This window comes from Tamandua tetradactyla, chromosome 1 (genome assembly GCF_023851605.1).
Source record: "Tamandua tetradactyla isolate mTamTet1 chromosome 1, mTamTet1.pri, whole genome shotgun sequence".
NCBI classification, from domain to species: Eukaryota; Metazoa; Chordata; class Mammalia; order Pilosa; family Myrmecophagidae; genus Tamandua; species Tamandua tetradactyla.
This window is the reverse complement of record NC_135327.1, coordinates 175,091,236-175,115,250: the sequence shown is the minus strand read 5'-3', so window position 1 is coordinate 175,115,250 and position 24,015 is coordinate 175,091,236. Positions and strand designations below refer to the sequence as shown.

At 35.7% G+C, this 24,015-nt stretch overlaps 1 protein-coding gene and 1 pseudogene across 1 annotated transcript in view; one reads left to right on the top strand and one right to left on the bottom strand.

Moving 5' to 3' along the window:
• Positions 1-24,015, top strand: part of CHCHD3 (coiled-coil-helix-coiled-coil-helix domain containing 3) — a 352,306-nt gene that overhangs the window by 94,785 nt on the left and 233,506 nt on the right. The gene's annotated exons all lie outside the window — the stretch shown is intronic.
• On the bottom strand, positions 17,812-19,395 carry LOC143679511 (importin subunit alpha-1 pseudogene; annotated as a pseudogene).

Below are 24,015 nucleotides of genomic sequence, written 5' to 3'. Positions count from 1 at the left end.
ATATTTTTCTGTCATCACAGTCTACAAACTTACATGCTTTAAAATAAGTTAAAAAAATTTACTGTCGGGACATTTTGTTTTTGAAAGTGGAATATTAAATTCTTCCATTGAAATATGTGTAACAAGCACAGGGGCAATTTATTAGTCCTACACTATTTACAGTTGTTTCCTTATATGTAAACTGCTAGCCCTTCTGGGCTGAAACCATTTCACTTGGAAAATTTTTTCAAGTTATTCCATTAAAATGATTTTAGTGTGTTTTCGGTGTCGAGTATGAAGTCTAAAAATAGTGGCAAACTGTAAATGTTTTAAATAATTTGTGAAGTTAGAGTTCCTTCATACCTTCTCAGAATGGATCTTCTTAACTCCTTATTCCCCAGTGCCATTTTAGTAGTGCTAATCAGAATAAAGCAAAAATCTCTTAGAATTAATAAATCACAATGGCATTTTGCTTTTCCAGTGGGGTTGCTGGATTAAACCCAAGCCAAACCTCCCCCCCTGCAAAAAAAAAAAAAAACAACTGATTTAATGAGGGAAATGTCTGTTTATTTAAAAACCATTAACCCATAGACTTTCTTCAACTCTTATTATTTCTATAGTATCAACTAGGTTTGACTTAGAAAGGTCATTCCTCAAACTACTGAAAACATGTATAATGCTGGTGTATAAAAAAATTTACAGAAGAAATGAACACCTATTGAAGAAATTCAGATAATACAGAAGCAAAAAAGTGTTACTCCTTTTTCTACTGCCCTCCCTACTCTGGCCTTCCTCACATAAAATCACTCACATAATCATGCCCTAAAAGGAAATATATTGTTAACAATGGCATAGTTTTTTAAAAAATTTAAACTGAGATTGAATTAATCATGTTCTACAATTTGCTTTGTTTTTTCAGTCAGTCATATGTTGTGGTCCTCCTCCCAAAAAGAGTAATATTAGTAATATTAATAATAATAGCTCACAGTTTTTGGGCACTTACTTTGCACTAAGCACTGGTCCAGGCACTTTACACATATTGGTTGCTTAATCCCCCTAACAACTTTATGAGGTAGATCCTTCTCTTTGGTATCCTCATTTTATAGATGAGGTGACTGAAACATGAGAGAGATTCACTTACAGTCACATAGCCTGAAGATAGAGGAGTTGGGATTTGAACCAGGTGCTTGCAGTCCGGCATCTAAAGCTACACTTGTAATCACTCTTCTCAGCTGTATCTCAGAGACATTATTTTTTGGTCCAGCAGTGATATTATCTATGTTCTATTTGAATCTCTTGATGAGGTTCACTGAAGATTTATTTTTTTGGGGGCTTCAGCAAAGTTAACTTTGCCTTGATTATAAAACTCATAAAACAAGGAATTTAGTTTTAAAAGGAATTTGCAAATGAAAAGACTGTGTGTTTTTTTAATTCATATGACTATTTTGAAGTAAAATTGTTAAAATACTGTCAAATACTAACATTTAATATTAATTAATACTATTCATTTAATATTAATTAATAATTAATATTTCTGTAGATTTTGCTGTAATCTGTTGGAAATTGTATATTTCTTTATGACTATATGTCAACTCTACAATTCAGTTTTTATAGAATTAAAGAAAAGTAGCCCAAACCATCCAATTGAGTTTCTGTAACTTTTGCTATTTGTAGAGCCCTTGGTAAATTTAACTTAGAAAATTCTCTCTTCAAACTAGATAGTGAAAATGTGGGTAATATTGTCTAAGAAAAGTTGAGGGTAGCATCAGAATCTTATTACTGATTATTTTTCCTGCCTTTATGTACTTCCTCTCCCTCTTTCATTTAACCATCTTCCATTTTCATTTGACCATCTCTTGGTATCTCTGCTTCTAAAATATATTACAAATTCCAAACCACTCATTGTCTTTGTCTCTACCTTAGTCTCAATCAGTGGTTCTTAACCTGGGGCAATTTTTGCCTGCTCTGTGACACTTGGCCATGTCTGGAAACATTTTTGGGTGTTACATACAACTTGGGATGTCCTACTGGCATCTAGTGGATTAAGGAAGGGATACTGCTAGACATCATAGAAGGCATAGGACAGCCCTCCACAACAAAGAATTATCTGCTCTAAAATATCAATAGTGCTAAGGGTTTTTTGACAGAATGTGGTTTAAGCCATTATTAGCATTTCTTACTTGCACCATGACAAAATCCCCTGCAGGGGACAACTTTTGTCCAAAGTAGCTTTAGTGTGCTTCCTACCCCCCAACTCCCAATAAAAATTGTTTTTTTAATTTGTTGCATTTCCATGCACCAGCAACAATTGAAAAATAAAAATAAAAATAAATGCCATTCATAAGAGTATCACATAACTTCAAATACCGAGAAATAAATTTAACAAAAAATGTAATAGGTCTTTACACTGCAATCAACCAGACTGTACTGAGAGAAGTAAAGATGACCAAAAATAAATGGAGAGATAAATTATGTCCGTGCATCAGAAGATACAGTAATGTTGTCAGTTCTCCCCAAATTTATCTGTAGATTCAGTGCAATCACAATCAGAATCTGTTTGTTTATTTATTTTTTGGTAGACATTGACAAGCTGATTTTAAAATCTAAATAGAAATGCGAAGGACATAGAAATACTAAATAGAATCTCTAACAATAAGAGCAACATTGGTAGGTTCACTTTTTCAGACTTATAAATCTTATAAATCCAAGATATTAATATTGTATAACGGAGGACTAATTGTCCTTGAGTCATTAATACGCACACAAGTGCGCACACATCCCGCAGTTTAAGGAGGAAGGCATCTTTCTTGGATGGGAGCTATTATAGTCATCTGGTTGTTTAAGCAAATATCATTCCATGGGTTTGCTTCAACAATGGGAATTTATTGCCTCTTGGTTTTGAGGCCAAGGGAAGTCCAAGATCAAGGTGTCATCCAGGTGATGTTTTCTTCCCAAAGACTGGCATTATGGAGCTGGTGGCCAGTGATCCTCGGTCCTGGACTCTTCTTTCACATGGCAATGCACAGGTGGCCTCTCCCTTCTTTCACAGGTTGGCCTTCAGCTTCTTACTTCCTATGGCTTTCTCTCGCTGACTTTCACTCTGCTTATAAAGCACTCCAGTCAACCTGATATCTTTGGGCTATACCTTAATTGAAGTTTTAGTGTGCTTTTAAAAATGTATTTAAAATCATGTCAGTTTCTTTGCTGAAAACCCTCTAATGACTTTTCAGTACATTTAGCATAAAGTCCAAGCCCTTACTTTGACCTAGAAGGCCTCTGCTTACCAGTATACTCATACTTCATCACCCACCCTCTCACTGACCACTTCAGCTACACCGACTGCCAAACTTGTTTGTGCAAACAGCGCTTTGCCTAGAATACTTCTGGCCCCCTCTTAACATCCATAGTTCTCAAATAACCTCAGAGAGAGGCTTTCCCTGTTCACTTTATCTAAAATAAATATTCTTCCTCCCTTCTTTCATTATAGCTCTTCTTTCCCTATTTTATGTTTCTTTGTAGCTATTTATTTATTGTTTCCTCTACTAAACATAAAGCTCTATGAGAGTAAAATGCACTCTCTGGCTTATAGTAGGTACCAAAAAAGAATGAATTAACCACGTTACCATAATATTTTCCTGTTGTAGCTAAATAGATTAAAATGGAATAGAATTTATTCAAAAGGAGAAAGAGGCATGAAAATCATCATATGACCATTAAATTACCATTTAATGATTACCTTCCCTGTGCCAGGCACTGTGCTGGCACATTTGTGTATGTTACCCCTAAAATTCCCAAGAGCCCTCTGCTGTGGCCTGCTTTAGATTGTGTGTTAATAGGTGACACTACCCCCAGGGCCCAAGGCCCTCAGTTCCCCCCATCAAATTGGGGAGCTAATGGGTTAATATTACAATCAGAAAGGTACTCAGAGAGGTTAAGTACCTTGCCCAAGGCTATATTTTGACTAAAGGCAGCATCAGGATTCAAATCCAGTTTTCTTTTACTCCAAGTTTCTTTCCCAATACTTTTTAGGGAACAGCTGTGATTTATGTCTTTCCTTCTAGTAGACTTAATTCAAACTTTCATATTTTGATATCGGGTAAACTCCAGCCTCAGCCAGTTTCTTTGGCTTTAGGTGGCTTAGAACAAAATGACCTACTTTTCCACCATGTCCTTAGATAGTTGCTTAGTTTGCTTCAATTTTTAGTGAGCATTGTCTAAATGTGACAAACTGGCACATGAAAATATCTTCTGGGCTTTGAATTACTTTTAATGATGTCTAAAAACACTAAAAATTTGTGAGTGTATATAGAGTATATACTATATAATGCATTCATATTTTATATGAGATTGAACCAGAACATGTTTTATGTAAGTCTTTGAGCCTTGACTGTGGTTACTGAAGTCAGGAAGTCTGTGTGTCTCTGGGTACATATGCTCTGATGGGTCAACAACAGTCTAGTCAAAGGAATTCCAGTTTGCCTCTGAAGATTTGGTGCTACAAGAGGAGCCCAGAGAAACGTGGATTTATGATATCTGAACCATGTGTATCCTTTACTTGGTTTGGTGAGGGTTTTTTGTTGAAATTGGGGAGATCATCTTTTCCCTTATTCTGCTTTCTTCTGCCTTCCTGCTCGTAGGAATCAATATCCGCTCAGGGTACCCTGGCAAGCAGACACCCCATGTGGGGCATGATGGCAAATTGTTCGGTATTTCAATGTGTTCCTGTTGCGAGATCAACATTGTCTTGTGCTTCATGTCCTCTTATGTCTATTCTCCTGCTACCTTTAAACGTGTTTTGTTGTTGATTTTTTGTTTGTTTTTTTCGTTACCCAGCTGCTTATCATAGAAATGACACACACTCAGCAAACTCAGCTTTAGATAGCTTTTTGTAGAAAGAACAACAAATTCACCAGTCAGGAAACAAAGTGAAAGAAAAATGAAGAACAATATTAGAAAAGAACCCTTTGGGAAGCCACACAAAAAAATGTCATATTAAAATCGATACCAGGCCTTGACCTTTTGTGGTACTGTATATTTTAAAGCCTTCTATTGATTCTCTTTTAATAACATGTTTATTCTAGTTTACTGACATAAGCCTTGGGAGAATACAAAAAGAAAAGATCAAATTCTTCATTATGGTGGTCATTTAAATTTGTCTCAGGTGTTTTTTTATGGCTTGCTAGGGCTATCTTTATGTATTTAACACACATCATTCTTCCTGAGTATAAGATAGATGCTATGGAGGTGGTGAAGTGATTATTATTATTTTTTTACTTTTGTTGAAAATATACTTGGCTTCTCTGTGACATATCAGTAACCACCCTCCCACCCCCAAATTAGAATTTCTTGTTTTTCTGCATATGTATATAAGACAGAACAGTCTGATTTTGACTGATTTTTTTTTCAATCCTGAAACTACTAGTATAGTCTAATCTGCTGAGTCTCGAAACATTTGATGCTATTTCTGTGCATAAAGATAAGCTGTCTTTTTACTGTGGCAAAATGTGGAAGAATAGGAACTCTCCTTACCTGACCCCTTTGATCACTCAATCTTGTTGTTTCAGACTCAGAAATATTCATTGCTTTTCACTGTGCAGGGCCATTTGGGCTTCTCTTAGGAAGACAGTCATTTTAAGAGTACTGTTCAGTCATGATCTTGTTGCACTGTGGGCTCATCTCCACCAGTTTTTCCATTAGGAACAAACAGATTAATTTTATTACCTCATTCAGGTGATTTTCCTAACATACAGATATTAAGAGGTATCCAGAACAGCAGGAAGGGCTTGAGAGATACACCTGGAAAGGTTATTCTGTAAATGGCAAATTAAATGAGATTTCACCTATAGAACATCAAGTTAATGGGCTTGGGAAGAAATAGGATGCTTGGATCTAATTCACAGTTTTAATGTAATAGTCCTATTGTTTATGGGACATCTGATATCACATGTTGAGAAGCCAGACGGCAATTCCAGGAAGGCTGTAATGAATTACAGGACATTTTGAAAGGGCAAGTAAATCGATCAAGAAGCTAAGAGAATCATAAGATCAGGAGATATGTATTGTAGCATTAGAGAGGGGGTACCTCATCAGAGCTGGAGCATGGGGTCCTTAAGGAGGTCCATTCCCTTGGCTCTTTGTATACTGGAGGGGCGTGGAGTCAGCAGCAGCGTCGATGCTGCTTTCTTCTCTGCCCACTTCTGGTGACCAGTCAGGCATTCAGTGAGGAGAAGGGGTTCCTGAGCAGCAATGCTGTCTTGAGCTCTTCCTCTCTGGTCTGCCTCTGCTTGCTTCTTGTACCTTGTCTTGTAGTTGTATTGTTGTTGCCTGGCCAGCTTTTCTGTATCCTATCATCTCCTGACCCACAATATCTTCCTAATACTTAAGAATATCTATAGATAAAAGCAAAAATTACAAAGCACATGATAGTATAAGAACTGCTATTTCCTATTTCAAAAATAATGCACACTGTTTAGAAAGTTGAAGAAATGAAACTAACCAAGATGAAAATTACCTACAATCCAGCTATTCATGCAAGATAAGAATTATTTTGGCACACGGGCATATATATGGCAGGGGTGGGGAGTGGGTAACAGAAATAGCATCATATTGTCCTATTGCTTTTATGAACTACTTTGTTTTTAAAAAACCTAAGATATCATGAATATATTTCATCATTATGTATCTCCATGGTAGTTCACTATTAGACATTTAGGCTTCCTAATAAATGGTTCAAAATGAACATGCTGCATTGAATATCCTTTTTGTTAAATTTATACATATCTTGGATTATTTTCTTAGGGTAAATTCATAGAAGTGGAATTACTAGGTCAAATGGTATACAAAATATTACTGCCAGATTATCCTCAGGCAGTAGTGCTAGTTAACTCACTACCAGTGAGTCCCTTATTTTTTCTCATTGTTGCATATTTTGGGAACATAGTAGTACATTCAGTGTTGTGTTATGTTGTGTTATGCCCATATGCCTTGCTATATCTGCTTATTTGTTTAGTATTTTCATTAATTTTAGGTGGATAGTTCATAGTGGGGTGGAATAGTCTCTTAGTTCTTGTTTTTACTCAAGAACACCTGGAGGATTTAGGCACTTAGTAAAAACTTGCTATATCATTTTGGGTTATTGTTAGGACCATATAGGAAAAAAAAAAAAAAGAAAAAAAGCAATAGTCATGCTTAATGCTTTCTTGCTAGCCTACTATAGGCATAAAAACCACCACTAGGGCCTCTCTAGACAGCTAGTGGGAGCAATAATTGCCCTGGAGTAGGCCCAGTAATGTTTCTAAAATTGCCCTAAGAGATCTTTCCTAAATGTGATTTAGTTAATCAATCAATACCATGCCATTTCTATGAGTGTATGATTGTGTCATAAAATCAAGTATGTCAGCAGAAGAAATAAACCAGGTTTGAGATATTTCTAGATTTTTAAGTAAACAATGCTCTGCACTTTGTATCTACTAAATAAATATTTATCAAATATTGAATTTGTCTTTTGAAGAATAACATGGCATTGGCTTTCTTCTTGATACAAAGAAAGCAGGGAATCAAATTTTAAAGTCGTTGAAAAATCTATGACAAGTGAAATGGGTGAATGAACTCTAAAAAAAAATTAAAGGCTTATACTTTTGCCTGTGCTTTGTTTCTTGATTGTCTGTAATTTAAAATTTCCTTTTCTTATTTTTATGTTAGAAGTATAAATATATTCTGATTATTCTGGAAATATAAGTAGATACTTTGCTGAAAGTTTCCCTAATTCCAAATTGATAGGAATCTGCCCTTTGTGAAAAATTGTAGTAGTAGCACAACTCCATTTCATTGTCCAGGATCACTCTTGAGTGAGAGAGCTTGGAGAGATACATGCAGTTAACTCTATTTTTTCACACAGGCAGGCATCGGGAATCAAACCTGGGTCTCCAGCCTGGCAGGTGAGAACTCTGCCTGCTGAGCCACCATGGCCCACCCCATGCACTTAACTCTTAAACCACATAATGCTGATTAATATAATGAGCACAACCATAGCAATTTAGAGATGGAGGGTATTTTAGTAGTTAGTTGTCTTGTTTTAAACTAAAATTAGTTCAGAATTGGGAATCAGAAGATCAGAGTTCTAGCCCTGTTCTCTCCTTTTATTAACTGTTTGACCATGGGTAGCTCACATAGTTTCCTCAAACTCAGTGTTCTCTCTTTAGAAATGAAAACAATTACAAAAGTAATAAATCCTGCTTTACTCCTAGTGTTGTGAAGATCAAATAACACATTGCAATTGTATTGAACCATATACTTTTATAATGATGCTCTTTTTAATAATAAAAACAATGACTATTATTTCTGCAACTATTTCTGCTATAACTGTTAATCCCTCAAATAAATTCCCTCATTACAAAAGTGAAAGCAGAGATTGATGTAAATATTAAATGTACAATACCCCACATAGACTTTTTTCTTTTAATTTGATACTTCAGGCTCCATAGACTATTGAATAAAAATTTAGAGTACCTACATTTGGGGGTGCAAGGATAGTTCAGTGGTAGAATTCTCGCTTGCCATGCAGGAGACCTGGATTGGATTTCTGGTCCATGCGCTTCCCCCAAAACAAACAAAATTCAGCAGCTGGTACCGCAATAACAGGATGCCCACATGGAAAAATAATGAAATGAGATCCCGCCATACAGCGTACAAAAAAAAGTACCTGTATTTGAAGATTTTCTTCTTGCAAAGTACTGTGCTATTTTTAAAAGTTTCTTTTGCCCCCTCCACTTCCCTATCCCAGGTTTAGAAATTGTTCCTCCTTCACAGTGCCTTTTTAGTCATATTAGCTTTCATCCTCACTTAAAATGTTCCAGTATCTGTAGTTATTTATTCTCTTTTTGTTTTCCCTTTCCTTTTGGACATATATCATAATAACCTTATCCTTAGGCTGGGCATAATTTTAAATCTTGGTTCTGTTTTTTTTTTTTTGGCATGGCAGGCCCCGGTAACTGAACCCGAATCTCCGGCATGGTAGGGGAGATTTCTGCCACTGAGTCACCGTTGCACTGCCCTCTTTGTTCTATTTTGAGTTTTATCTTTACTTATAAGCTAGTTTTTCTGAAACCTGACTTTTGCTTTCATGGCCCACCTTTCATGAATTCTGTTAATTACTCTAATATTTTCTCTCAGGAGATGGATAACTCAATATATAGATGTAAAAATCGATGAATTTGGTTTTGTTTGATAATTCTTCAAAACTATAGAGCAGCAAATAGAATCTGATTTCTTTTAATCTTTAAGATTTCTTTCAGGTCTAAAATTCTAAGTGTTGACTTTCTAATGGAAGTTATTTTCATCAAGACTCTCTGATATGCTTGAAATTTTACAAAGGTTAGGATTACTGTTAAATTGATTTGAAAAGATGATGCCACATATCTCCATTCAATGTATTTTTATCTAAGTAGGCAATTTGTAATAGTAAAACAGATGGGCTAGGGAGTAGCCAGTCAAAGATGGCAGATCTTTATGAGTAAGAGTTTGAGCTAAAGCATTGAGCCTTTGCTAGCATAAAATAGAAGACTGTAAATTTGGATATGACAACTGTAAATTGCTATACTTTGTTACAGTAAGGAAAGAAGTTAAATTGTTCATTCTAGCCGTGTGGGACCGTTTCACTGTCATATATGAAGAGTGGTAACAAAGGTATTATTTCTTCAGTTTTCACATTTCTGAGTCATGTGAGATCTTTAGCTGGTGTTATGTCTCATATGGATAAATATTAAAGCTCCATTGTGACTCTTGTTTAACTTTGCTTTTTTTTTTTTTTTTTTTTAAAGAAAGGTGTATCTTGTCTTTCCATGAGATTGACCTAAACCCAGAGAGGTTAATTTACCATTTGAAGCCCATTTGTAAAGCAAACAGGTATCCTGCTATTGTAAGAGCATGTCTACCAACTCTGTGGTCTTTTAGCTTGTATAGCTATCTCAAGGGAATTTTTAAGAATTGGGAATATTGAGATTTTCAAGTTCTGCTGAGTGTTCTGCAAATCGTGTTGCCCATGGTCTTTGAAACATTTATCTTACCTGAAAAACTGCCTTCTGAGGTTTACCATGGTTAATTTTAATAAACAAATAGATCCTAATACTTTTAAGATTTATTTTTTCATAAGCTCTAGGAATCAATCTCATTGGCTGCTTGTATTGTTTTCTACCCCCTTTCCATGATCACAGTTGTATGCACATACTGCAATTCCTAGAAATTCAAGTACGTGCTTTATTTTTCAATTACCTGGGCATTTCATTTCATCCTGGAAATGATAGTGAGAGTGTAGTAACAATGTCACTCATTTTTATTTTTATTCTTGCTCAATTGCTTATTTAGGTGAATGGCAAATTAATATTGCAGCATTTCCTGCTGGATTGAGTGTATTGTATATGAAGGTTTCAGAAGGCAGTCCTTATTATGTACCATTAAATGATAGAGCAATTTTAGTAAGGGCTCTTTAGATTTTGAAAGGAGGGAATTTGTAAATATATCTGTATTTAAGTATTACTCCCATTCTGAGTTAATTCTTTTAAGGCAAGCTAAAAATCAGAAATTGAGGCAATTGCCTCTAATTCTCTCTTTTCTGTAGTGTTTGCCTTCATCCAGGTTTTATCTATATAAGGAATGCTCTTTGTGAACTGTTTAGTACCACAATTAAGATTATTTTAGTAGTAGTGTCACCTAATTATCATAGATTTCTACCCCTTATAATAATATCAAATGCACCTACATTTGGAGAAAAAAGCAAAACCAGGGGCAAAAGTGATGTCTTTTAGTGTTAGACAAATCTCATTTGAATACCAGCTTTGCCTCTTAGTAATTGTTGATCTTGAGTTAGTGACGTAATCTTTTAAGCCTCAATTTCAGGTTAATAATACCTCCCTGATAAGCTTGTTTTTAAAATGAAGATTAAATAAAATAACAATATGTAAAGTGTACAGCAAATATTAAACAAAATGCTTACTCTTAGAGCTCTTTTATGTCTGTGAACAGAAGAGGCAGTAGAATATGATGGGGAAGAGTATGGTTTAAAGAGTCAGACTATTTGAGTTTGAATTCCAACTTCAGGGGCTTCTAGTCCTGAGACCACATAGTAAACTTACTTAACTTCTTCGGGGTTCAGTATCTTCATCTGTAAGAACAATATTAACACTTACCTCAGATTTATCTTTAGGCTGTTTTAAAGATTAAATGGGACATTCCATGTAAAGTTCTTAGCACAGTACAGTGACTACATGTAAGTGTGGTCCATAAACATGATTATCTACCTCATCCGTGCATTCATCCATTCATTTTAGGGAATTAACTATTTGTATAGAGTGAAAATCCTCTCCTTGCTTTCTTCTCTTCTCTGTGTGCCCTTTTTCATTTCCTCTTACCTTTTTCATTTCTAAGGAGTATAGAAGAACTCTTTGGTTGGTAAAAATGCACTTTGGTTGATGAAAATGCAGGAAGATATAGAAACACCATTCCAGGCAGGCAGAACCAACTAAAGTGGATGAATTTTTTTCTCTTTTGCCTGAAGCAAGGATGTGGTCATTTTTGTTTCCAAAAGCACTAATTGGGAGATGAGCTATGACTTATTTTTCTCTCATCAGAAAAACAAGTGATTTTTTTTTTGAATTTCAACTTGTTTTTAGTTTGAAAAGATTTTTTTTAGTTAATTTAAGTCTTAAAACTGATACTGATGCTATGTGGTTGATTCATGTGTATTGGTGACTTCAATTTTTAAAAAATTTTTGCTTATTCAGAAAACTGATCTCAAGGGTTGGGAGACCCTTGGAAACAGTCTAAGGGTCTCTGCTGCCAGACTATTAAAGTGTTGCATTGAGATGAGTATTAAAATAACATGTAAATATTGAGGGCATCGAATAGCAGGCCAAATATATAGGCCTCGCAGAAAGAAATTATATCGGTTTTCAGTGAGAAACATGCCATCAAAGCTAGACCTTGAAATAGATTTTATAAATGAACAGTGAAAAAGTAGTAGGCCCAGGTGCTGAGAACTGATGAGAGAGAGGTTTTATTGAGCACCTCTTTATTGCTTGAAAATTTAGAAAGAAAAATACCTAACTTGTGCCTAAATAAGACTTTAGTCTACTCTAGCCCTGTGCAGTCCTATCGCCACATGTAAACCACTCACTTGAAGTGTGATTGGTCTGAGTTGAGATGTGCTGGAAGTTTAAAATACACACAGATTTCAGTCTCAATATGAAAAAAGGAATGTAAAATATCTCATCAGTAATTTTCTGTAGTGTTCACATGTTGAAGTGATATTTCACATGCATTAGGCTAAATAAAATACTTAAAATTAATTTGACCTGATATTTTTTACTTTTAAATTACATATGTAGTTTGCATTATATTTCCATTGGTCAGTGATGCTCTAACGTTTTGTTTTATTTCAAAATAAAATAATCTCATAAAATGGAATCATTACAGAAGAGAAATAAGTTAAAGTATACCCACCTGTTTCATTCTCTCTAGTAGTAACAACTGCTAATAATTTTCTCTTGTATTTTTTCCAGGCATTTTTCTAAGCATACTGTACTACTTTAAAGTATATTATAAATTAAAGAATAACCAAAAAATGTACTATAATTTAGTATAGATTTTTGGATTTGAGCTGGGTAAGAAATGTACCAAATGTGTAGTTATATGCCTATTTTTGTTTCAGTTATTCACACCTGAGAAAAGTTTAGTTATTGATTTGGTATGCCATTAAATATCCACCACCACCTTGAAGGAACATCAGGATTGGTGTTAGGAGCAATTAATTAATTTTTGTTGAATTTGTAGCATCAATTTAAGAAATGCTTTAACAGAAAAATTGACTCTTACTGACTGTAATGGTAATTGAGATCTCATATTGAATGAAGACTTTAACTTATCACTGGCAAATTTGCCAAGTTTTCTATGGTATAAAATTTTGAGGAAAAAAAGTTTGTTTTTGACTCTTTTTGAAATAATTGTTAAAGTTATTTCTGATGTGGTAAAAATGGAGTAGAACGAACTTAATAGCATTATGTAAATGCCATGATATAAAGGAAGGGATGATACTGTGGTTGATGGTAAGATCAGTCTGATTTTTTTAACATAGGATTTTCTATATAAATACTCACAATAAATGTAAATAAAAATACACATAATGTATGTTCAGTAAATACTTAATGATTAAAACATATTATAGCAAATTGAATAATAGCGCGTCGATATAGCTGACAATTTCTCTTTTTTCCCCTAAGTTAAAAACATACTTTGTGAACTATCAAAATATGACATTAGAAATTTAGATATTAGAGAGAAAATAATTCATTAGTATTTTTTGTTTATTCTCCTATTGCTTTAGTGCTCATTTCCTTCCTCTATTATCAAAACAAAATAAGTCAATATAGAAATTGCAATTCCCTGATCTTTTTATTATTACAGTCACCGTGATAATGTAAATGAGGTATGGCCTTCTTGGATCATTGTAAGTGTTTGATAAACGTTAAATAGATTGGTCTTTGTTTATTCACATTGGTATATTGCTTTTTTGTTTGACCCAGTCTTTAATAGTATATTTAAATTTATTCTACAACATAACCTTTGGGGTAAGGTGTTATAATCCCTATGTTCATATGTGAAAAACCAGAGGCTTGTAGAGGCTATGGTTGATAGATCAAATATGTGACAGAATAGAGTCTTAAACCCAGGTATTTTAATTCTCAGTTCTATTTTAGTGAGTATTGACATGGCTATTGTGAACTATAAATACAGATAAATATTGGAAATTGAGCCATACTTTTATCCTTTGACTAGTGTTTAGATTTTAAAATCACAGTAATATTAACATTCTAGTTAGGAGTACTTTACAGTCCTTCACAGCTCTGTGACTTTGGATATTTTTTAACTGATTTCATGAGTTCTACTCTTGTTGTTCTTCTATTTATTTTTAAGAAATAGTACTGTTTATAAATGAGGCAAATCCAGTAATGTGTGCCGATTACCACCCATTCATTGGATTCACACATATGAACTAACTGCTCTGTGATCCTTCAAATTAAAAACTTTTCCTTTATAGTAGATGTGGAAACAAGTAATTTGATCTGAACTTGCTACTTTAACACAATTTCACATATTTTTAAAAAGAGGAATAATCAAATTAACGTGTTGATGCCACTGGTAGATTAGTTCCTAAAATATTTGACTGTAGACTACCCAGTGTTATTTTTGTACTTACCCTCCTTTTTTTCACCTCTTGGCACAGACATGTGAGCTCCCAGTAATTTAAAAATTCTGATGAATGACCCTTGATAAATGGTGTAGTTCTGTGAATATTGATAAGCACTAGATATTTAGTTGGCAAAGCATCAATTTCACACCTGAAGCCCCAGCTCAGAGTTTAGGTTAAAGGTTTACTTGGAGCCCATGGTCTTTTTCTCAGGTCCCCTGATAAGTGCAGTGATTTCAAACCACATTTTTCTTCAGCATCAAATCCAGGCAGTACTCTGAATCATTAAATATTAAACCCAATATTCAAGAACATTATTCACTCATTAATATTGCATTGCAGCCTAAACTGCATTGTTAAAAACATTTTAGGATGTTATGCAGGTCTGTCAAAATAACAAACTTAGTCATGTTGAACTAAGCAAAAAATGACAAACTGTTTGCACCACACATGTGTGGAGGTTGAAATTTTGTACAATGTAAGCATTTTGAGTTGGGGTATTTGTAAATCACTGTAAAGATGAAATGGATTGCAGTGGAAGCCAGATGAAATGAATATTCATCTTCCATATAACTTCTGCTTAATGAAATTTATAGTTATCCCTGAAATGTTTCTTTCTTGACAGTATTTATTTATTTTTGAAGTTATTTTAACTGAGAGTTGAATATGAGTTAGTGTAAGTCTAGCCACTTATAAAACTGCAGTATTTGATTCCGGTACCATTTTTCAGTTCTCTATGACTGGCTGTCATCTCTGCAAAATCGAGGCTAGATAGGCCTCCTGTGAACTGTGGAGTAACTGGGAAACTTTTGATATTCGACAGAGTAAGAGAGTGATCGAGTTCAAGCCTTGGTCTTTATGACAAAATTTGTTCTGGACTGCTGTGAACGCATCTGGTTCCTTGCTGCTGTTCACAACCCTGTTAGTTATAGTGAGAAGCCATAAAATTCTTTCTATGAAAGAAAATGATAGAAGTATTTTGTGTTTAAAGCTTTTTTCCTTTTAAAAAAAGAGAAATCCTTTATCCTGGTGCAATAAGGAAAATTCAAGTAGCAATGAGTATGAAAATTCAAAATTTATGAAGACATGCGTAAGAAGCTTTTTTTTTTTTTCTAATGCATTGGCAATGATATAGCTTATGATGAGCTTTATCTGTTGTATGGCTATTGTGCTGGTTTGAAACTGTTATGTACCCCAGAAAGCCATCTTCTTCTAATCTAATCTTGTGGGGACACACCTCTTGTGGGTTGGGACATTCTGATTAGGTTGTTTCCATGGAGATGTGACCCACCAAGTTTTGGGTGGGACCTTTTGATTAGGTTGTTTCTGTGGAGTTGTCACCTAGTTGTGGGTGGGACCTTTTTTATTAAATGGAGATGTGACTCCATCCATTCAAGGTGGGTCATGATCCTTTTACTAGAGCCCTGTAGAAAGAGAATAAAAAGCAGAAAGCATAGAGAGTGCTCAGGGCTGACACAGAGAGTGGGGGGATGAAACTAAGTGACGGATGTTTGGAGATGATAACCCAAGAGATGAATCCCAGAGTCTGTCCTGGAAAAGCTAAGTGAGGAACTATAGATGCTTAGAGTGAAAGCCACTGGAAACAGGAGGTGAGAAACAGAAGCCAGGAGGGAAGGGCAGCAGATGTCACCATGTGCTTCCCATGTGATAGAAACCCCAGACATGATTAGCCTTTCTTGAATGAAGTTACCTTCTTGTTGATGCCTTAATTTGGGCAATTTCATGGCCTTAAAACTATAAATTTGTAACCTAATAAATCCCCTTTGTAAAAGCCAGTCTATTTCTGATATATTGTATTTCAGCAGCGTTAGCAAACTGAAAGTTATATTGATTATAGTGGGTATTAATGATTAATGATTTAATATGGGAAGTGAATAAAGAGTGTAGGTTAATTTAATCTATCCTTGATTATCTAAATATTTTTTCTGAATGGAATTTAGTTTAACTGTCCTACAATATGTGGATCAGAAACTATATAGGTAGCCAGTGGGTTCATCTTGGATACCCACAGCTATTATTTCAGAAATGATAGTTATGTTGTGAAATAAATAACAAAGGTGGTATAGTGAACTCCTGCTAACAGAGAGTAAGAGCACTCATTTTGTTAGTTTAGCTAGCATGGTTTCATGCTGTGTGGGATTTGAGCACTATGTCACTGATAATACTGCATAATTAAAAAGCTTCTGTTCCTCAGACCAATAATATAGTTGAAATTTAGAAAGGATTGTTAACATCTTGGGAATAAAGTTTTATTTGTTTAAATAGATGCTGCCTACCTAGTCATTTTGAAGTTTTTACTTTATTGCGTATTTGTGTAACATGTAGGCAGTATGCCCAAGATATATTTGACTGTAGTTAATCTTCCAGTTCCTCCTCCTTAAAAGGCTGCTCTGTGGTGAATGGTCCATTCCAAAAGCATGGTTAGCATTTTCTCCTCCCCCCAGCACTTCACGCACCTTATCCTTGTCATGTGGAAGTTCTTTTACTTTTGTAAGCACTATATTTGAGGGACTGCATAAGGCATTTACTTTAAAAAGCAATTTAAATATTAATGTATTACATTATCAGCCTTAGTGACCCTGAAGGGAAAAAGACCTGACACAAACTTCTTTTAATTTTTTTATAATGTTATACATAGTATTTTGTAGTATGATCAGTGTTACTATAATGTTTATTTGTTTTATGCTTCTTCACTTAATGCAATGTTATATGCAGATTTGTGTCTTTAGTATATTTCTTAGAGTATTTCTCAACCCCAGGGCTCTGAGTGAAAAAAACAAAAGGTTGAAAGTGATTCTGGATCATTCTTTAGCTTTTTGTTGCTATGAGTATCAGTACCTATGTTTGCTTTTGCAGTTGTGTTAGCACCAAATGAATGTCAGACCACATAACAGTTGCCCTACATAAATGGACAAAAGACAGAGGGCTTTGTTAGGGGAAGGACAAGAGATGAATATTAATATCTGAGTCAGAGCAGTGAACATTTTACTTGAGGTGTTAAGCTAAGCATTTTGGTTCACACAATTGTGATGGTTTTTGAAGTCATAAGTCCAGAATATGAGTTTCACCTCATATTTTCCTAAGTGATTTTGATAAATTAATCTTTCTCATCTTTGGTTACTTTAGCTCTGTAAGATGAATAACAACTACTCCATAGGACTTTTTTGTGTGGATTAAATGAACTAACATGTAAAATATTTGTTAAAATGCTGGGTGTAGGAGCTACTCCATAAATAGATGATTAGTATAACTAATAGTAGTAGAAAAATTACATGTATATAAATATATATTTCATTTAAATAAAATAAGGTTATATGTTAAAAATCTTTTTATTTTATAAGTAAAGGGTGGAATTTAATCTTTATTTACCGGACACTACAAGATAAGAAATTCCACATAGAAATAAGAAACGCATTGAGAGGAGAGGCTTCATACAGTATGTACAATTTGAAACTGTTCAAGTATAGTTTTGTTGTAAAAAAGTGCTTCATAACAATCACATTTAATAAGAGTTCTTAATAGAGAAACAAGACAGATTTATACCAAACATAGTACACGAACAACTTTAAACCTCAGCTGTACAATTTAAAAGTTAAAAGTCCCATAGTACCATCCTGAACTTGGAAGGTATAGCCTTCAGAGGTAGTTTCTGGCACAACATTCTGATCTTCTTCCTTTCCAAAGAAATACATCTCAATCAAGCTTAATGAAACCTTGTACATGGACCCATTTTCATGGTTTTGTAGAGCTTCGATTTTGTCCAAGCCTCCACATTCTTCAATCATTATACTAAGTTTCTCAGTTTCACCTACTTTCTCAGAAGCCTGAAAGATATTTGAATGACTTCCAGAATAACTAGAATAATTTTGTATCTTTTATAGTTAAAAAGTTCATCAATGGTTCTATTATGCCACAGTGGACATGGTATACAATCTGTTCAACTGTTCCACCACTTGTATAGTTGGTCACAGCTATATAGCTTCCTTTTGTGTTTTAAAGTCTGCCTTAGAAAGAATGCTAACGAGGAACGGGACTAATCCATGATTGACTGTTTGCTATGTCTAGTCCTGACGGCCAGCTGTGATGTTTGACATTGTCCATGTAGCTTCCTTCTGAGTATTAGTTTTGGGATTAGGTTGGGAAAGATGACAAGTGCTCCTGTATCTATTACAACCTGAATCTGTTTGTCCCAGTGACAATATTTCCTTTGGCTCTTAGTGTAGGAGTCATAGTTGGCAATCCAGTAGCCTCTAGAAGCTTTACAAGCTGAGGCACAACTCCAATTTTCACAACCATTTCAATCCATTCATTTGGACCACCAGTAAGATAGGAATTGGCCCAGCAGGTATCTGCCAGTACTTCTGGATCATCATGATGCAGGAGATGCACTAAAGTAGGAAGAATTTGCTCAACAGCATCTAATGTGGGTACAGGATTCTTGTTTTGACAAAGGTTGGAAAGTGTTCAGGTAAGATTACGTAAGTAACTACATGCTAAAGATGACATGTTAGGAATTGCAAGTAGAACCAACAGAGGATCAGCTGCACCATATTTGATAACCAAGTCTCGAAAAGATGAGCCATCACCTGCAGTGTTTCCTAGAGCCCATACAGCTTGTTCACTGATGTGAGTGTGGGGACATGCCAATAGAGAAATGAATGCTGGTATAGCACCTCCATCTACCACAGCCTTGGTCTGTTCTGATGTCCCAGAAGCAATGCTAGTGAGCACCCAAGCGGATTCAAATTGAATGGGAGTACAATCAATTCTGCCCAAGAAGGACACAAATTTTGGAATCAAACCAGCCTAGATTGTGTTATCTATCAGGGTCTGTTTTTCCCTAGAAAGCAGCTTCCTAGCAGATTGAGTGGCTTGGAGCTGGCTTTCCAAATTGTTGCTATTTATGCCTTTTTGACAATGTCATCAACAGACCAAGTTACAGTGCCCTGGTTATTATTGTTTTCCTGCAGTAGAGAAGTAGCATCATCAGGAAAAGAGTTGACGTTTCTCCTTTTCAGCATCCAGTCAACCTTAGCTTTCCTCAACTCCACATTCACTTCTGTATGCTGTTGCCTCATTTTTTGTGTGTCTTTCCCCTTGTTCTTTAATCTGTTAAGGTGGGCAGCTGGTGAATTAGCATTCTCATTGGTTGACATGATTGTGAAACAAAGGGAGAAAGATCAGCAGTGGTCTTGGGCTTCCACAGAAGAAGATACAGGGCTCACAGGCTGTGGGTCTACTACACTTGGTATGTCCACCACGACTCTGCCTAAAGACTGTGTGGCTCGTATATGTTAAAATCTTCTATGCTAAAATAACGAAGTAAATGAAATAGAAAGTGAAGGCTCACATGGGCCTGAATGCCTTTTGTTGGAATGAACTTAAATTGTGTCTAAGGTAGATTATTGACGAGTAAGGCTTAGATCTTGCGCGCTGTCTCTTGTGAGCTGACTCTGTGTCCTCCTCACATTATAGTCCACATGTTAGATTTGCAAGAAGTATTTTATAATGCATTTTGATTTGCTGTGACTTCATTTGTTTGCTTTATTTTTTGTCTTTGATGTGAATTGTGAATGCATAGTTCTTATTTCTTGAAATAAGTATCTGATTTAACTTGTGATTCAGAGATAGACAATATCAAATATTTGATCTTCTATATATTGTTTTTGCCATCTCATTTTATGTTTAAAATACAAATTAAAATAAAATGAAATTTTCTAGTATGGTGGTTTTCAAATCAATGCATTCCTGTTAGAATTTGTTTTTCTTCAGCATAATTTATAGGAAATATTGGAAATAAAAGATCTGCCAAGGAATGAGTTTTTAACGGATAAATAGTATCAGAGAGGCATGAAAATTGATTGCTGTTATCTAAAAAAACGCATTGTGGAGCAAGCATAGTTGGTGCTGATGTTGTTGTCTTTTGTAGTTCACTTGCATACCAAATTAGAAAAATGATCTTGGTCTAAGGGATAAGTCCCTTGCAACTCTGAATATTTGTTTTGAGGTTACAGAGAAGTTGAGATAAAAAATACAAAGTCATTTTTATTCAGAAATGTGAATGATGGGGATTCTGTTTGAAGGCCTGTGTTTTTTAACTAGTTAATAAAACAAATTGTGGTTGTTCCCTTAATGACAAAATTTTGGATTCTTGAGAGGCTGCCATCCTTTTGTTGGGGTAGGCAGCTGTATTAGTTAGGGTTCTCTAGAGAAACAGAATCAACAGGAAACACTTGCAGATATAAATTTATAAAAGTGTCTCATGTAACCATGGAAACGCAGAATCCATAGTTCATAGGGCAGGCTGTGAAGCCGACGATTCCCATGGAGGGTCTGTACAAATTCCATAGGAGAGGCTTGCCGGTCAAAGCAGGAAGAGAGCCTTTCTCTTCTGAATCCTCCTTTAAAGGCTTCCAGTGATTAGACTGAGCATCACTCATTGCAGAAGACACTCCCCTTGGCTGATTACAAATGAAATCAACTGTGGATGCAGCTGACGTGATCATGATTTAATTCTGTGAAATGTCCTCATCACAACAGACAGGCCAACACTTGCCCAACCAGACAAACTGATACCACCACTTGGCCAAGTTGACACATGAACCTGACCATGACAGCAGCAAATTGATTTCGAGAATAAAGTTGGGTTGCAGTACATACTCCTATTTGGAGGGGGTTACTCTCCTCTTTTCTTACACATCTGCGTTAACCTCTTCAGCTTTCAAAGAAGATGTCACTCTTCCCTCAGATGTACGAACTTTTATGCAGTTGACTGTATACTTCATCAGCCTTATAGAATAGATGCTTGCCATAGATTTTTTTTTTTACATGGGCAGGCACCGGGAATCGAGTCCTCTGGCATGGCAGGCGAGCATTCTTACCTGCTGAACCACCGTGGCCTGCCCCTCGCCATAGATTTTAATCTTGAGCTTACGACTGTGCAATGTTTAGACAGTGGTGTTCTGCAAGATAGTCTCTCAATACCTTGATTCTCTAAGACCTGGACCATGTGGTTTGTTCTGATATAAAATTGCTCTCATTTAATTGTGCTTTGATTCTAATGTTTTTCACCATATAGAAAGACTTAATAGTATTTGTAGTACAGAGGACTGTGTTACATCTCCGTTTCTTTTTAGGAAATGTAGCACATATTGAAGGGAGTGATATACTTCCACAAAACAATTATTTCTGTAAGAATTAATGTACAGTGTTCTAGATTGCCCCACCCAGAACTTTTTGCTCATTAACTCTAATACCCTGAAATTCTTTTACTCTTCAATATTAAAAAAATAAAGCTATAACAGGAATTTTAAAAGTGGAGAGGATTATGGGGAGTTGGAGACTTGAAAACATCTTCACTGTCCTTTCCTTTCAATTTCAGTGTAATTACCAGTTAATTCTTAAAAGAGCATCCTGCGGATAGATAAAAGCCACTGAGTTAGTTTTGGCATGCCATCCTTGCCATAGTACAAGGATAAACATTCATCCTTGCCCCAGTCTGTCTGAATGTTCCTTACAGAACCTTCTGGTTTCCATGTCCTTGTCAGCTGGTTTGGCTGACTTGGGAAGTAGGGAGATGGTTCCTTTGACAGGCGACTGGAAGCTTGTCACTGGTGATATACCACTGGATCATGGGAACAGAGACTACTTCAACCCTCACTTAAGGTTGCCCAGAAGCTGGGCTTGAGTCCTAGTGAGTAGGCAAACTAAAATAAGAAGGCACCTATGGGACACAGAAGCCAGAGTGAAAGAGGCAAACGAGAAGAACACTCAGAAAAGATGGCTTTTAGCAAGAACTGTTGGAATATCTCAGTGGTACTTTCTCTACTCCAGTATCCCAGAAAGCAAAAAGGAATATAATAATTCAGTAATCAAAATCATCCCTTAAATCCTAATTTCTTGGTTACAGTTCCTCCCTCCCATATGATAATTATCTCTCAATCTTGAGGGATATCTGGGCAATGACTCTGTGACTGCTTCAAAGCTGAAAAAGGGTGTTATCGTTAAGGGGCATGGGAATGAAACAAAGAAACCAGTTTTTCTTGGAGAGTCCAGTATTTCTGGGTTTCAGAACTTCTCTGGCATTGAAGCATTCTGGAGATTTTAAGTTTCTGAAAAACAAACTTAATTAGTAAAATTTTATAAAGCCCAGGATATCTTTGAGGGTTTCCAGGAAAACTGTTGGTTGAAGTTTGCGATATTGTAGCAGTTTATAATATCTGGCTGAACTTGCATAAGAGTAACCTCTGGAATGACTTCTACCTCCATTTGAAATCTCTTAGCCATTGAACTCTATTTCTTTACCCCCTTTTGGTCAACTAACCCATGATGCCAGGGCCAGGCTCATCCTTGGAACTTAATGTCTCATGATGTCAGGGCCAGTTATGTGTCCTGCCATGCCAGGGCCATTTATGTCCTGCGATGCCAGGACCAGGCCTAAACCCCTCAAAATTATGTCCCATGTTGGGGTAAAGCTCAGTTTGGCTTGGAGAGAGACCACATTTGAGCAATAGCAGAGATTTTCTAGAGATGACTCTTAGGCGCTAGTAGGTTCAGTTTACTATTACAGAAATAAGTTTCAAAGGGGCAAGCCTCAAAATTGAGGCCTTGGCTTATTAAATTGGGAGCCCCTCTTGCTTAAGAAAAATGTCATGAATTCCCCAGGTGGGGAAGCTTAATAGTTCTGTTTTCCCCAGTCCCTCAAGGGTCTGTGCAAACACTTTTTCATTTTCTGCCCCAATACTCTGAAATGCATCAATGTACATTAACTTGTACAGAGCATTAAGATTTTTGTTCCTTGTTCCAGGTTCTATATCAAATAAAGTGGAATTAGGCTGTTTAACTGGCTAGACAGATTAAATTAGATAGTGTAAATTTCCATACCAGTTGTTTTTACAGAGAGAATTTAATATAAGAATTGTTATGTATCAAAGAGCTCAAAGTCCAAAAAAAGAGAGAGGAAAAAACCATGAAAGAACTCTCTAACGCAGTGCTGTTCAATGGAAATATAAGGTGAGCTCTCAACTATGTAATTAAAAAATTTTCCAGATGCTGTATCAAAAACAATAAAACGAAATAGGTGAAAATAATCCTAATATACTTCTTATACTTGTTATATACAAAATATGATCTTAACATGTAATCAATATACAGTTTATTAATTAAACATATTCAATTCTTATTTTCATATGAATTTGTACTTCAAAATCTGGTATGTATTTTATACTTACAGTACCTCTTGGTTTGGAGTAGTTACGTTTTGGGTCCTCAGTAAGCAAATGTGGCGACCGCATATGGACTAGTTTTAACATATCTCAGAGGAAGAAATGGCAGGAAGCAGTTCCCTACTCTTGGCTGGGGAAATAATAGGAAGCTTGGAGGAGGAGCTCTGTGGAAATGCAACTTAGACCTTTGATGAGGTTGTGCTTCCTGAGCTAGGAAAAGAGGCCTATAAGTCTGGCACTTAGATTTTTGAGGCGGTACCAGCAGGTAGGGCTGATGTTTCCCAAGTGGGGTCCTATGAGGCTGATTTTACAAGTTTGGACAAACTGCAAACTGAATTCAACTCTGCTACAGATGCAAAGTGTTGCTGGTATGAAGCCCTAAGGCCAGAGTGATGTTTGTGGTCTCCCTCTGGCACCCTCTATTGGCAGAACTTGACAGGGACCCAGCTACTGGGCAGAAATGTGGTTTGAGGTGTCCTAGCCTCAGCCAACATCACAAAGCAGAGAATAGAAAAGATGTGAAGCTGAGAGTTATAACTAAATATTTGGCAC